The 13,903-nt window shown below is 45.4% G+C and overlaps 1 protein-coding gene across 3 annotated transcripts in view; it reads left to right on the forward strand.

Annotated features, from left to right (window-relative positions):
- Positions 1-1,400: 1,400 nt before the first annotated feature.
- SMAD4 (SMAD family member 4) overlaps positions 1,401-13,903 on the forward strand; it is a 39,249-nt gene continuing 26,746 nt past the window's right edge. Inside the window, exons 1-2 of one of the 3 annotated variants that reach the window (XM_090037798.1) lie at positions 1,401-1,609; positions 8,747-9,130. The gene's annotated coding sequence lies outside the window, so the exon portion shown is untranslated. The remainder of the gene's footprint in view (positions 1,610-8,746; positions 9,131-13,903) is intronic. The other 2 variants (XM_090037797.1, XM_090037799.1) reach the window with 2 other exon arrangements.

Consider the following 13,903-nt stretch of genomic DNA (forward strand, 5'->3'; position numbering starts at 1 on the left):
ACCCACCTAGAGCCAGCTCGGAAGGAAAGGGACACACCAATTCCTGGGAGCCTGAGCTTCCACCAGCTTGCCTGGCAGAGGATGCCCTTTCCTGCATACTAGCTCTTCCTGTCTTATATGGCAAGACTTATGCTGGGGTTTCCCTAATCCGTGTCTCTCCAGTTTATCTAGCAGGCAGAGAGCCATGCACTCGGTCCTAGTCACGTAACCTGCCCCTACATCTCCTGGTCAGAAAGGCCCCAGCTGCTTTAATGGGGCTTGAGGGGAAATGCAGAATAATAGCGCTACTCTGCTGCAATGCAAAGTCAGAGATAGATAGGGGTTTTGTCTGACTCCCACCATTCCCTAGAGATGTTTGTACTTGGGATGTACTCTTCTTCTTGACTGAAAAACCGTTTGATGGAGGTTGGTTGGGCCCAGGGGAAAAGCAACATCAGGCTGTGGGTGGGGGCACTGGGGAGAGGAAGGGGCACCAGGGTGCAAAGCTGCAGGAGACACTGGGGCTTTCCAATCTCCAGAAATTGCCTGGTGTTGTGACTCTTGCTGCTGAGGCCTGGCCACACAGCGGGGCATGAACGAGACCCAGCCACTGGGCACCATGGGGAACTCTCTGCTGGCCTTTGCCCGCCTTGTGGGATGCAGCTGGCCCTGCCTCTGTGCACCTGTCTGTGGGCTTGGCTTCTCACCCAGGGGGTGTAATAAACCCAGGAGTCCTCCCTTTCTGCAGCATCCTGCCCCACTTTCATTATTATTTGTCCCAAGGAATCAATTGCCACCTTTCCTGCAGTCTCCCCACCTGAGGCATGCCAATATAAACTCGGTGGTAGGGTTACCAGCGCTCTTTGAATCTATTCTGGGAGGTTTCATCACATTATGCAATGATGACAGTAATGACTTCACATCAGGAAGGCAAATGCAACATTACTATTACATTTAAAAAGCCTACTGGGCTACTATATACATCAGATTAAACATTTAATATTTGTTTTAATGAATACCCTAGCTTTTATCAGCAGTCTCCTGGAGATTTCTTTCTAATTCCTGGGGACTCCAGGGCAATCCTGGAGGGCTGGCAACCTTGCTTGGTGGGCCTCGTGACAAACTTTTCACAACACCCCCAAAGCATACGGACAAACTTTCTGCAGCCCCCACAAAGCATCAAGGCTCCCTACCTCTCCCTGCCCTTGCCTACCCTTCCCTCTAACCAAGCAGGCAAAGAACACTGCGCTAGGGAGGGCCCCGCACCCTGAAACATAAAACGCCGCCCTTCCAAAACGGAAAAAAAACCCAACCAACCAACCACTCCAGCGACTCACAACCACGGAGACGCCTCGCCCCTGCGCAAGCGCAGTCCGCACCACCGGGGGGGGGCCGGCGGCCGTGCGAAGGACCCGGATGTCGCGCATGCGCGGAGCGGCGGCGCTGGACGTGTCGGCGGTGGAGCGGTGGCAGCAGCAACAACAACAACCCGCGGCGGCGGCGGCGGCGGATCCTCCCTCCCCCCTCCCCGCGGCCTGGCGCGCCCGCCCGCCCTGAGCCTGGGCCGGGCCCTGCCGCGGGGGAGGCGGCGCCGGGCGGGCGGGCGGGGAGTGGGGGTCTCGAGGCCCAGGTAACCCCCCGCCCCCCCATCCGCACTAACGGACCCTCTGACGTCACGGCGAAGTGATTCGTGACGTCATGAAGGAGTCATTTCCCTTTTTTGGGGGGGGTTCTCCCCTTCTTTGCCCTTGTGAGGGAAACAAGACCATTGGGGGGGGATTTTTTTTTTGGTGGGGCGGGAGGGGGCGAAGAGGATGTTTTTGGGCAGAGAGCCCCAGTCTGACGCCCTGTGGGCGCTGCGGGGCCTTTCCCACCCGCTGCATCCCGGAGTCAGGGCTGGGATGTTTCCATGCTTGGTCTCAGCCCGGAGGGGAAAGTTTTTTGGTTTTTTTTTTCCTTGCTTTCTTTCTTTTCTTTTCTTCTTTTTTTTTTTTTTTAATTGTGAACACGGCACAGTTCTCCCTTTGCAGATTTCAATCAGGAGCAGATGTGAGCTAATGCAACCGGTGCAGACGTATCCAGGCTGGGCACAGTGTTGGTTTTTTTAAAAATTTTTTACTGTTCCTTTAGTGACTTGGTTTAGCTGTAGTTATTTCCTCGGTTCCTGAGATTTTTTGCTGCTGAACTTGAAGGTTTTTTCCCCCCGAAAGTTGGATCTTGTCATGTGTTTTGAAGCAGTCTAGTGAAAGTCCAGAGGGTCAGGGGCTCTCTGTGAAACTGTTTTGGCCCTTGCCGCTTTTGTTTGATGTTTGTTGGTGTAAATGTCTGTCCTGAAGGGGCATCACAGTGGGTCACGGGGGAGGGGGGGGAACCTTTTGGGTCCCTGTTAAGGCCACAATATTTAGATCAGGATCCTTAATGTGGAGTCATAATTGAATGGTGAACCAAGAGCATAGGCAGCTCCTTCCTCTAAGTGCTGGTCATCCTCCGTCTCAGTAAAATGTGGTGTAAATGGATTTGGTAAAACAAAAAGGAAAAAAAACCCTTATTTTTTTTGAGCCAGCACAGGCTAAAAAATGGCTAACTGAACCTGGGACCTTATCCATCAGCTCTCTTCATTTGATATCTTCTGATTTAGTGTAATTGCTTCAGTGACAAAGTAAGGGGTGTGTGTGTGTGTGTGTGTATATATATATGTATAAAAAAAATGCTACCACAATCCTTGCACTTGTTCAATAGAAATATTTGTTTTGTTGAATTTACACGGCCTATCTGCACTTGAAAATGCTGTTGAAAATAGTAGGAGTGCACAGGTGGAAGCTGAGGAAAAACAGTTGAATACTTCACCGTAGGCAGCTAAATCTTAAGAGTTCTTCGTTTCACAAGGCAAAGTGGTCTTTGCCATTTGTGAAATATAGTTTTAGTCCCAATTCAAATAAGCTTAATTATTGCTGCTGCTTTTTTTTGCCCGGGATAGTTGATATTGCCCGGGACGCTTTTCTAAACTGCTCTTATTGATTTTGTATTAGCATGCCAAAAATTAGTGTGCTGAAATTATTCTTTCAGTGTGACTTATTAGTTTTCTTTGTTGTAGTATGACTTTTGCTCTGTCCCAGTTTCAGAACTGAGACTATGTAACTTTATTCAAATTCAAGAAAAGTGCTAATGTTTAAAGAATGTTATGGCTAGTTTGCCTTTAGTTCTTGTTGTACAGATCCATGTTAGATCCTGCATTAGTACTCTTCATTTTTGGTATTTAGTGCTGATTGTGCCTGTATGTGTGGTTCTTATTCCCTCTTCAGGTGAAAAAAAGAAAGTTTGTGGCTGGAAAACTCGACAGATTGCTCATACCTGCATCAATTTGTGAAATGTTTTGTTGCATGTTTGTGAGCCTCTGTTTTTTTAAGTTTGCTAGTGAAAACTCAAGTTGTACCAAGCACAATTAGACAGTGGTGATATATCCCTTAAAGTCAGCTGCCTGGGTTGTTAAAAATTTTGTCAAACATTGATGTATGCTTGCTTAATAGTTTAAGTGTGGTTGTAAATGCAGTTGGTCACTTCTTTACCTGCTTCTTGTTTTTGCTGTTTAAAGGTATCTAGCAGTTTGTCACATTTCTGCAGTACCATAGGAAGGTAGGGCTTATAGGAAGGGAGCTCGGAGGTAAACTGATCTAGCTCCCTGCTCAAAGAAGGATCATTCCTGATTGAGCCTTCCCAGTCAAGTAACGGGGTAACTTGTCTAATGAATCAATTTTTTTTTCATTATTCAAACTATGGCAATGGTGGCTACTTTCACTTGGTAAATCTAGTGCATTCTAGATTTTCTTTCTTAGACTACGTATGCCCTTGACAGGGGCCTGGTGGAGCCCCAACCCATCACATTTTAAAAAAAAAACATAGGTTTTGTAAAGCTTCAACAGTAAGAAATCTTCTACTCCAAAGGCATAAGAAACACTTCAGTCACAATTTGTACAGCAGTGGGGAAGTATGTTGTGCACAACTTTGGACCCGCAGGTTTGTTTGTCTTGATCTGACTTACTCTGTAACAGATTTCAAATGGATGATGGCCAAATGATTACCTTCAGTGCTCTAAGCTAAGTAGAACCAATACACTGTTCCTGGTGAATATTGTATTTGTGAGTTGTGTTCACCTTTTCCCAGAAAATTAGGTGCTGGAAATTGGGTTGTGTGTCTTAAATGAGGAAATGCAGGAAGTAGAGGACCGGATTCTGTGGAGCCGAAATATCTGGTCCCTCTTTGAGCCAGGAGGGCAGCCAGTGGGACTTGCCAGTCAGCTGAGGGCCCACCTGGCTGGAGCAGAGGCAGGCAATTTGGCTTCAACAGGACTTCAGCTGACTTGGGTGCTGCTAGCTCAGCTCCAAACTTCCTTGTCTTTCTTTTCAAGCTGGATGAGCCCACGGCTAATTTTTTTTTAAAATGCTGTTAGCTATCCACCATAGTTGACGATGGTCCTGGCAGTTCGGTATCAGTAGGATCAGGCCCTCAGCTGGTGCAGCACAACTGGCTGAGTCAGATTCCCAACCCCTCTTGCCTTATTTGGGAGTGGTATGTGAAAAAATATGGTACCTCCAAGCATCATGCATTTGACTGAAAGGTACTGGTGGTAAGCTGAAATCATCATCTTCACATTCCTCCTTGAACTCATGTAATGTTGTAGCAGTTTTTATAGTTGTAAAGTTTTCAGGGTTAAACCTTCAGTAGTTATCACATACACTCTAGTTACTGTTTAAAAGTTGAATATGTACATGGAATATGTATAGTGAACATATTCACTGAAATGTTCTGAAATTGAGTGTAAAAAAAAAATGAACGTGACATCTTCCATTTGAGCCAGTGTGTGTATGGTGGGGGAAAGTGTAACTCTTATCTTTCTGCCATTTAAGCCCTTTAATTTGACACAAACAAATGTTAAAACTCTATGCTTCAGGTGGCATTGAAAATGTATGAAGTCTTTCTAGTTTCAGTCAAATGTATACTTTGTACATTGTTGGCTTATTGTACAAGTGTTTTGTAAAACATCTCTCCGTTCCTACCCAATTTTGACTCTGTTCATGTCTGTTTTCCCAATCCACCGACAAGGACATTCTCATGCTTGTGGAAGAGACAAACATCCCTGGATTTCAATACCTCCCCCTACATAAAATGTCCTTCCTGAACTAATCTGCAAGGCCACCTGCCTTTCTATGTTCAGATATCTCCTAAAGACTTGCTTCTGCTCTGATAACTTTAGAGAGTTAATAGTCTGATAGTGACAAGGTTGTAGTAATTTTAGGGTAATTTCACTGTCAATATATATCTGTATTGTAAATAACACATTATTCATACTAAGACATTGCCAAGTATGATCTTCATTGTTTTATTTTGCTATTGTTTCCCTCTTAGTCGAGACTTTTTCTGGCTGGATTGTTTGTTTATAAAGACTGTATATTTTAGGGTAGGTGTCATACAGTTGTATGTGGAAAGTGCCCAGTGTATTGTGGATACTACAGATAGTTATAAAATGGGAACCTTCTGGCAATTACTCAGTGTTAGTCACATCTATGCTTTGAGTTGTTTCTTGATTGAATTGATCCATAAGCAGCCATGGCTGGCTTAAACCCTAGTATAAATCAATAGGGTGACATATGCATGTCTGGCCCAGGATCAGTCAGCCTGTCCAATCTATTGGATTGATGATGACCTGGACAAGTGTCCATTGGCTTATGGACAAATTTTCTATTTCCTCTGTCAGCATTCTGGCTTTCCTTTCCTTTTTCTTGGTAGCAAGGGTGACTGGCTGAAGGAAAGAAGCGCAGTGACCTCTGTGGCAGTTGATTGTAGGGGTGCACTGATAAAGATATTTTTGGTCGATACTGGTAGCCTATTATTAACCACCCGTATTGGCTGATACCAATCAGATAACAGATTTACAGGAATGGAACCTGGCAGCTTGGCAAGCAGCGTCCTGCTGGTAGGTCTGTGCAGTGGAAGGGGCAGACAGAGGCCCACACGGTGAGGGAGGGTGTGGGGCAGGGGCAGGTGCTGCCTGGCCATGATAGTGAATGGGATCCCAGGGCCGGGAGTGGTATGGAGCCATGGGCGGGTCGTCCAGAGGGTACGGGGGTGGGGAGGGTGGGTGGCTCCCTGCTGCTGCACACACTCCTGGGGAAGGCAACAGGGGCATGTGCCCCGCCTCTGGATTTATGCATGGGGTGGAGGTGGGCTGCCTGCTGCGGGTTAAGGGCCAGGGACACTGCCAGTCTTTTCCTGGATGCACCTGTGGCTCTGTCCTGCTCCCAGTTCTGGGGTCCCATTCATCACCCCAGCTGGGCAGTGCCTACCCCTGCCCCACCCCATCCCTCACTGGGGTGGCCTCAATCTGCTCCCCAACCACTACTCCCTTTTCCCCCGCAGACTGACCGGGAGGACACTGCTCTTCAAGCTGCCTGGCTGCACTCTTGGCTGTGTGCATGGCAGTTGCGTGTATGCAAGTAGCATTTATCAGTGATGTTATCGGCTATCCCGGGCAAAAAAATCCCGATAGCTGATGATGTTAATTTTCCTTTTATCGGTGCCGATCCGATACATGGTCGATATACCATGTATAGAGGTGCACCTCTAATTGATTGTGCTATTGCAGGTGGCACTGGCAGCCAGTGCTACTCCTGGCATTGTGGAGCTGTCCAGCTCCACCTCTTGGGCCTGAATAATTTGTCATGCCTGAATTATCCAGTGTAATTTCTAATAGTTGTGTGTGGTATTTGTAAACCAAGGTAGTACGAGTACTTATGCATTATTCATTTTATTTATTGAATAAATAAACATGAAAGATGACTTGCAAATTCTGTAACACCTTAAAAGCTTATGTTTTTGTTTTGGGGGCTTTTTAAAAAAATTTTTAATGAGAAGTTCATGTTTTTCTCAAGGGCTGAAGGGAGTTATAATCTCACTAGAGACTAAAAGAGGGAGAATTTTTAGTTATTTTGGACACTGATTATTCAGCTTTTTGTGTAAAACACCAACTCAAGTTCATTGATAAAAGCTTGAGAGAAGTTCTTTTGTAAAAAACAAAACAAAAAAGTAACACTCTTGACCTTAAGGGTTTGCTGCTATTCTAAGGACTCCTGCAGTAAAAGCATAGAAGTATTAAGTCTATATTTTTCTAATATAATAATAGAAAAAGCAGAGAAGCTTGAGTTAGACAGCTCTCTTCATTCACTTTCAAATTTAAAAGAAGCCGAAGGGGCAAAGATGTGTCATTCTGTATCTTTTTTGCTATGGGCAATCAAGGGGCATCCTTTATTGAAACATCTCAGCAGTTCTAAGGCCTTAGCATGCCCAAATTCTCTAGTGTAGATAAGTGATTGCATCTCTTGGGTGCATGTGCTAGTGCACCTATTTGCTGTGGCATTTGAAAGACATGCCTCATACCACTTCTGTACTCCTGGTTGTGTGAGTCTAAGTACACAACCCAGGCAGGTGTGTAAATGGTAAATTGCTAGTGCAGATGATGCATACCGAGGAACCAGCTGGAATTTCAGTTTTCCTACTATGGTCTCATAGCACAGTATTTGCTCTTTTGGGTGCTCTGTCCAGCGTGATTTTCCTACTTTGCTCTCCAGCAGTATTTCACCTGCACAAACTGCATTATTCCCCGGGCCTCTTCACTTGACTGGTGACTAGTGTTTGGTACCTGGAGCAGAACTTTTTACATTCAACCTGCTCATTTTTTGGGGTGGCACGTCTGAAATAGCTGCTGTTTTGGGGGATGTACCATAAAGCTTCTGGGAACCATGAGAAACTTCCAAGGTGTATTTTGCATACATTATTTTCCTAGACAGGCCTTGTGCAGACATGAGGATGCAAATGAAACATGATTCCTAGCGTAGCTGCTCAGTGTTGGTTTCAAGAGGCAATATTACCATCTTAGTTGTACAATATTATTTATCAGTGTAGGTGAACCTAATGCTTGCAAATTCTGTCTGTATTGTTCAGGTAACCTTGTTCCTCAGAAGTATCTATAGGCATGAAAATGAAGAAGCATGTGGCTGGCACTAGCTTTGCATTGTTAATTTTAAACAGCTGCCTCCTGTTTGGAATTTCATTGCATTGGAATGGAGAAAAATGTGAGTTTTTGGTTCAGGTTGAATCTTTAAGGAAGGGGTTTGAAGAGCTGGCTAGAAATTGTTCTTTGAGGTATACTTTGTTTGGTAGCTGTTTTAACTATTTGGTTGTCTAGTAAATAAGTGCTAGGCGTCTTAATTTGTCTGTTTTTTTTCAAATGTAACTTTCTCTGCGTCAGCTCTTATTTTTAGTTCCTTTTTTTGATTTATATCTTTTGTAAAGTGCTAGTTAATAGCACTTGTTTCTTTTTTAAACAAAACCAGTAATGTTAGGCTTGAAATGTATAGTTTTTTGCATATTTAGTTTCCTAGAGTATCATTAACCTGGCTGCAACATAGAATTTTATACTGGCTTACACTTCTAACATGGTTTTAGATGTTCTTTTCTTTTCTCGTATTACCTGAATAAATAATCTAACTTCATTATTCTGTAGGAGAGAGATCTTTAAAGGGTGGAACTAAACATTTTCTTTAGGGTTGGCTTGTTTATGAATTTTCATTTAGCTAACTAATTAACTTATATTGATTGTTAATTTGGTTTTGTAATGTAGAAGTCAACTAAAGTGTGCAAGCCATTTCCATCGCTAATCTTTATTTTGTCCCCATTTTTATTCTTATACTCTCTGCTTTGCTCTTTCCTTCAGAGTTACAGGTTCAGCAGTTCTGAGGTTGCGTTTCTGGGGAGAGAACAGGAGGTGTTAGCCACACTGCAAGGCCATCCCTACCTCTCTTATGGGCTGCCCGTAAACAGTTTCTACTGCAGTCTCAATGAACCTCAGTTATTCAGGGAAGTATGGATGCTCATGGGCCGTAAAGTCAGTTCCACATACCAAGACTTGGACTGTTATGTAGGATGGTTTTAAAGCTTTGTGCATGGGGCAGATATTCAAATCCAGCTCTGTGATTCCTAGCTAGGGTGCTGCCTGATCCTTTTGAAGGCTGCCTTGAGATGTGAGGAGATAAGCAAATAAGCCAGGCTCAGGCTAGTCACTGCCTGGATGGCTTCCACACCACCCCTGCATTAGGAGGTAAGCATTGTAATATATAAACTGGATGCCACTCAATTCACAATTTTATGGACGGGCCTCTTGAGTTCAGTGTGGTTGAGAACCACTTCTCTGTATATTATCTGCATGGGAGGATGGGTGGGTATAAGTAGTTACATGTTCAAGGATACTTTGGAGCTGTGTCCTGGAGTTCTTAATTTCTAAGTATGTAATGTCAAATTTTCCATTGTTCTTTTAAATGAAAGCAAATTTGAGATGCGTGCTGAATATGAAAGCTGAGAAATGCACAGATGAGCATTGGTGCTTTTAAAAGGTATTGGACCCCTAATGTACTAATCGAGTGGTGCTCAAGTATTAGCCCACGGGGCTGGATAGCCTGTGGGGCTCTCCACAGGTCTGGAAATTTAGTGGTGGCTGAGTGGTAAGAGTGGTAATTGCCACAACTCTGGATTAAACCATGGCAACCCTGCCACTTCTTCCCTGCTGCCAGATTTCTGGACCTGTGGGAAGCCCTGCAGGCCAGAGGACACAACCCCATGCGTGTGGTCTTCAGTCACTCTTAATTTTTTTCAGTGTTTTATTTTTCTAGGTAGATATGCTTTATATATATGTTTTTGGAAGACTGTATTTAAAGCAAATGTTAAGTAATACAGAACAGTGACAAGTTTGTCCAGTTTATGCCAAAACTAATTGCAGTGAAGAATAACTTTCATGCTAGGTTTAGCTTTAAGTGACTCCTCATTATTGTAGTGCAAAAAAAGCCCCAGGATTTTAAAATATGTCTTTTATACTTTATTCAAAAAAGTGAAAAACATTGTTTAGATTTGTTTGGAAAATGTTCTTTTTCTTGTAGAAATTTCAGCTCAAGCATTTTTGGAAAAGATGAACCATTGAGAAGGAGAGGAGATATTTATCATGCTCTAATATTAGTATCAGGCGTGCTATATAGCACTGAATTAAAGGTGGAATTGGAGAGAGAATAAATATTGAACAGGAAAACTTGCAGTTTCAGGAAGGCTATAGCTTGCATATTTGTACTAGAATCAAAAGGAAAATGTATTACTGTTAACTTTCCCTTTGTACCATGTACGATGGTACCATATTTACATGAGTAGAAGATGACCCTGATTATAAGAGAACCTCCCAATAATTAGATTCTGCATATGGAAAACTTATGAATTTGTTACAATTTTCCCAGTATAGAATCTAATTATTTAAGGTTTGTCTTGAATTTGTCCCCTTCCCACTGCTACAGTAGGGAAAATAAAACTCAGGGGACAGGTAGCTCCTTTGCTCTCTGTCTCCCCCTAACTTCCCCTTTTCTTTACTGTCAGACCCTGAGCACAAAGAAGTGAGGAGCAAATTTGAAAACTATAAACATAAAATGAAATGTGGCTAAAGTAATTTGCATATCATACCCATGTACTTAGTTCATTCAGAATTGATGCATGTTACCTTTTTTTAAACTGCTGTGAGTCTTCACACAGGTACTCCCTAAACACACTTTTGACCAGTGCTTTGGCACCTACTTATATGTAGTACAAACTATGCATGATATTAGTCCAAAGCCAAAAGACTCATAATTTACTACGGAGTTCGTTGGGCTGGGCCCCAGCAGAGACAACAGCATTTCAAGCCATTGTGACCCCATAGCTCAGCACTGTGCAGTATTTTAGGTAGCTTTCCACCCCCTCAAGAAAGGCACAGCTCAGCTGTGTGAGTGAAGAGGAAGTAAAAATGTATGCGGTATAGTGGCTCACCATGACTTTAAAAAGAGTTGGCAGTGAGAGGGACTGTGCTTAATGGGCTGCACTAACCTAACTTTGTGGTAGTTTCCTATCAGCATGTTTTCCTAGTGTGAGCTGTGTGTTTCCTAGTGATACTTAATATTGGCTGCATTTAATCAACTTCATACTTGGTTTCCATTGCTGAGCGCATGCTGCTTTTGGCAGCAGTTTAATAATAGATAGTGGATTTACTGAGATTTCCTTCTATGCTGTTCTAAAACAAAGGGCTTCCCTGCCCCAATGCCAAATGGGGGGAAAAAACTTCATCTTGTATATAAGTAATTATGGTAGTTAACATAAATTCAGGTCTGCTGTCTAAGTGTTTGATGGTATGTAGTTTGCTCCAGGGTCTTATGTGCTCCTGGAAAATAAGGACTTGCAACTTTCTGTCAGATAGCAGCAGTAAGGAACTAGAGTATAAATTTGAATTGGATACTTTTTATTATTTTTTTTTAAATTTAATTTTACCCTGCCATAGTTTCATAGTTTCTAGGGTTGGAAGGGGCCTCAGTAGATCATCTAGTCCGACCCCCTGCCATGGGAGGAAAGAGTACTGGGGTCAGACGACCCCAGCAAGGTGTTCATCTAACCTCCTCTTAAAAACCCTCAGGGTTCTCTTGGAAGTTGGTTCCAGACCCTAGCCGCCCTGACTGTGAAGTAGCACCTCCTGATATCTAGCCTAAATCTACCCTCTGCCAGCTTGTGACTGTTATTCCTGGTCACTCCTGGCACTGCTCGGGGGAACAGGGACTCCCCCAATGCCTACTGATTCCCCCCCCGACTAGTTTATAACAGGCCACTAGATCCCCCCTCAGCCTTCTCTTGTGGAGGCTGAACAGGTTCAGGTCCCGTAGCCTTTCCTCATGGGGCCTGCCCTGCTGTCCCCTGATCATGTGGGTGGCTCTCCTCTGGACCCTCTCCATGCTGTCCACATCCCTCTTGAAGTGCGGCACCCAGAACTGGATGCAGTGCTCCAACTGCGGCCTGACCAGTGCCGCATAGAGGGGGAGGATCACCTCTTTGGACCTGCTCGAGATGCATCTGTGGATGCATGACAAGGTACGGTTGGCCTTCTTGACTGCCTCCCCACACTGCTGGCCCATGTTCATCTTGGCATCAATGAAGACTCGAAGATCCTCTTCTGCCTCTGTGCTGACAAGAGCGGAGTTCCCCAACCTCTAGGGGAACTGCCGGTTGTTCCTCCCCAGGTGCATTACTTTGCACTTGTCTGTGTTGAATCCCATCCTATTCTCATCTGCCCACCCTTGTAACCTGTCTAGGTGTGATTGTAGCCTGTTGCTTCCTTGTAGCGTGCCCACATCCCCCCACATCTTAGTGTCATCAGCAAATTTGAACAGGGTGCTTTTTACCCCCTCGTCCAAGTCACTGATGAAGATGTTGAACAGTGCGGGCCCGAGGACTGAGCCCTGTGGAACCCCGCTGCCCACGTCCTTCCAGGTTGAGAAGGACCCATCCACCACCACCCTCTGGGTGTGACCCTCCAGCCAGTTGGCGACCCATTTGACTGTGTGGGTGTCGACACCACAGTCCCCCAGTTTCTTGATGAGAACGGGGTGAGAGACAGTGTCAAAGGCCTTCCGGAAGTCCAGGAAGACTGTCCACTGCTACCCCTGCATCTAATGATTTGGTGATCTGATCGTAAAAGGCCACCAGGTTTGTCTGACAGGACCTGCCACTGAACCCGTGTTGGTTGCCCCTAAGCATGCAGCCCCCTGCTGGCCCCTCGTGGATGTGTGCCAGAATAATTTTCTCAAACAGCTTGCCTAGGATCGAGATAAGACTAACTGGCCTATAGTTTCCTGGGTCCTCCTTCTTCCCCTTTTTGAAGATGGGAACCACGTTGGCCCTCTTTCAGTCCTCCGGCACCACACCAGAGCACCACGAGTGCTCGTAAAGCCATGCCAGGGGTCCTGGAATGACCTCGGCCAATTCCTTTAGAACTCTAGGGTGGAGATCGTCCGGATCGGCTGACTTGAATACATCCAGTCCCTCCAGAAGTTTCCTAACTAGTTCCTCACTAACCCTTGGCCCAGGTGTGCCTCCCCTGGGGCCCAGCAGGGAGGTGGCTGTTCTGGTCCCTATTTAGGAAGACGGAGGCAAAGAAATCGTTAAACATGTTAGCTTTGTCATCTGGTGTGATGACCAAATTTCCCAATGTGTCCTGCAGGGGCCCCACATTACCTGGAACCTTCTTTTTACCCCCTATGTATTTAAAGAAGGACTTATTGTCCTTAATCTGGGAAGCTAGTCCTAATTCCATCTCTGCCTTGGCCTTCCTGACTGCCCCCCTACATACCCGAGTGACTGCAGTATAGTCATCCCTGGTGATGTCCCCTTCTTTCCATTGGGTGTACACTTCCCTTTTAACAAGGAGACATTCCCGGATGCTTTTGGTGAGCCATGGAGGCTTGTGTGCCCTCCTGCTCCCTTTGATCCTCGTTGGGATTACCTCCCTTTGGGCTTGGAAGATCATCTTCTTAAGGAGCGACCACTCTCCTTGGACACCTGGCTCCCCTCCCCTCTGGGACCTCAGCGCTTCCCCGACTATCCTCCTTAGCTCGTTGAAGTTTGCCCTCCTGAAATCTAGGGCTGCTGCCTTGCTGTAGGCCTTTGCCACCTTGTGCTGGATGGTGAATTCCAGCAGGCGATGATCGCTGTCGCCCAGGTGGTCGAGCACCCACAGCCCCCTCACCAGGTCATCACCCGTGGCCAGCACTATGACCAACAAGGCGTCTCCCCTGGTGGGGCTGTGCATCTTCTGGGTTAGATGGAGGTCCTGCACTCTAAGAACCTACGTGAGTGGTCAGACCCGGCTGACTGCTCTTCCCAGGAGATGTCGGGGAAGTTCAGGTCCCCCATGACTACCACATCCTTAGACTTCACTACCTCTGTGAGCTGACCTAAGAATTCCTGGTCAAGCTCTTCCCCCTGGTTGGAAGGTCTGTAGTAGACCCCCACCGTTAAGTCCCTTTCTCCTCGACTGCTT

Source organism: Crocodylus siamensis, chromosome 3 (assembly GCF_052110815.1).
Source record: "Crocodylus siamensis isolate JL-2025a chromosome 3, ASM5211081v1, whole genome shotgun sequence".
NCBI lineage: Eukaryota > Metazoa > Chordata > Crocodylia > Crocodylidae > Crocodylus > Crocodylus siamensis.